Source organism: Pundamilia nyererei, unplaced genomic scaffold (genome assembly GCF_000239375.1).
Source record: "Pundamilia nyererei isolate P.nyererei 1_Seehausen unplaced genomic scaffold, PunNye1.0 scaffold00003, whole genome shotgun sequence".
Classification (NCBI taxonomy): domain Eukaryota; kingdom Metazoa; phylum Chordata; class Actinopteri; order Cichliformes; family Cichlidae; genus Pundamilia; species Pundamilia nyererei.
Genome location: NW_005187404.1, coordinates 8,296,978 through 8,299,497, shown reverse-complemented (window position 1 = coordinate 8,299,497; position 2,520 = coordinate 8,296,978).

Below are 2,520 nucleotides of genomic sequence, written 5' to 3'. Positions count from 1 at the left end.
ATTCATCCGTCTATTGTTTTTTATGCCAAATTGACCCTAAACAAAATTAAAAGATTAAAAGTATTAATACTTCTAAAGTCATGTGCTGTCACTCAATTACCAATTCATCTTGCTTTTGCCTTTTGTGATGCAATGTCACCTCAGAGAACTACCTGCTGACACATCAACATAAAAAACATCAAGTAATCATTTGCTGCCTTTTCTCTTCCTTCATTTCCTGCTCTCTCTCACTCTTAAACACGCTCACTCTATATTTCTCTTTTAAAAGCAGCTCTTTATCACTATTGTTGGGTGTGTGATGAGTATCTAACACTTGAGTACTGACCATTTCTCACTACATCAATTGAGGGCATCAATTCAATACCAGATGGGGCACTCAGTAGAACAAACTATTCTGACAAACCTATTGAGAGGTCTCACTATAAAAGATAAAAAAAAAATAGCAGAGCAAAAAGAGACATATAAGGGAAAGCCGTAGATATGGATTGCTATATTTCAGAGGGACTTTATGCAACAGGTCTTTTTGAAGGTGTTGGTAAGAAACAATCCCTGCTTGTTTGGTCTGAGCCACAGCTCTGAAAGCTTGCAAAGAAACAGAAAGGGGAAAAAATAAACATAGAGCATCACAAAAAGATAAATGCAAGTTTAGCTGATAAAATGGCAAACATTTAGTTCTTAAAAAGTTTGACAGTTTTGGTTTGCCAGCTCCTAAACGTAACATCTTTCATATGTGGTCATGCATGGCTTTATAATATACTGCTCTGGTTTCTTAGACTAAGTAATTATAGATGCTTCTGTTCTCCACTGATATATGAATAAGCTTTCAGCATTCAGGCTCTGAGGACATAAGCACACATTTATTTAACCTTGTTATCGGTGTGTCCCAGCTGTCTGTGTAATTGAAAGATTGCCTGTGTGTGAAATTACTTTGTTGTGGAGCCATATTGATGTGTCAAGGATTGTATACACATGTAAAATTCATTGTGTGTATACAGTAAACTTTGCTAGCCTATATAACAAGTTTAGCTTTAGGACATGTGGATTTGTCGAATTATAATAATGTTTTCTGCTTCTCAGCTCTGTGAAAAAAGATAGACAGTGTTGTTAATTTTAAATGTTGTTAATTGATTTGTTCAAAGTAATTCAGTCACTTTGCCGTAAATGAAGTAGATGGAGATGGTTGAGCACGTGATCCATTGATGACCTGCCTATGGTGTAACCTGCCTATAGTGCAATGTCAGGTGGCTTATGTGCCAGTCTAGTCCAACCTTGTATTGGCTGAGAGGTTAAGAAAATGAATAGATGAATAATATTAATACAACAATTCACGCATCGGTAAAATAAGTGTCATGTATTTGCTCAAGTATGTCCACTGTCTTTATTCCTTTAAGAGGATTTATTCATTTATTCATCGAGGTTTATTCTTGATGAAGTTGTCCTTGCACTTCCCTACAAAAAGGTCAAGTATGTGACATTGGCGGGCTGATGAATGCATTGACTCAGCATGCTTGCGCAGTGTCAGGAAGAAAGAAAATGGAAGTGCAATTACAGTAGGAAAGCAATAATCATTATTTTTCTTTTATGGCTCAAAATGGTTTTATTTTGGAAGTTAACTACACAGAAATGGCAAAAGAAAATACTTAAATCACTATCCCAATATGAATGTAGTTGAAGTATCAGTATACTGAACACCAGTTAAGATATTGCTGAATCAATCATATATTAACAAGATTTAACCTTGCAATAGTAAGTAGGGGAAAGTACTCAGATTGCACTGTATAGCCTAGAAAAGTGTAAGTGAGAAAATGTACATCTAAACTTTCTCAAATACAAGCTGTAATATAATCCCGGGATTTGCAATTTGTATAAAATTGAAATGTAGTTATTGCCCTGAACAGTATACTCTTAATATGAATGCATCTGTTAATGTTACATCTGTAGTGACACTGGAACAGATTTGAACTTCTCAAAGTAAAGTCTTCTTTTCAGTAGGAACTGTGGAGGAACTCTGACATTATTTAGGAGAAAGAAAGCACAGAAAACACGACAACAAAACAAAATAGCATTACTTCAGGTAACCTAATGGATAAAAAAAAAATACAAAAGTGAAAGCACAACAAGGGCGAAGGGAAAAAAAGACTTAAATGCACTCAAATATAAAACTGAACATTTTTCCTAACATGACGCTGCGCTTTGCAGAAATAAAGAGGACATATTCCTGTGATTGGACGGGCTGATGTCACTTCCCGTTGTTTTCATTTGTGTATCATATAAGCTAATTATGAGAGGATGAAAGAAAAGAATGTGCTAACCATTCTGCCCTATTTTCAACGTAAAACACTAAAAAAGTTTCCTTTAGTTTAAGAGGAAGTCAGCCGAGCACTGTGCATATGCGACTGTGGGTGCGTGTCATGAGACAGGAAGTGGTCGTTCACCACTGAGAACTTTCCAAAAGTTATTATTTTTTGTTGTTATGTTTTGTGTTCTTGTGGTGTAACAAATATATATATTTTTTTTTTT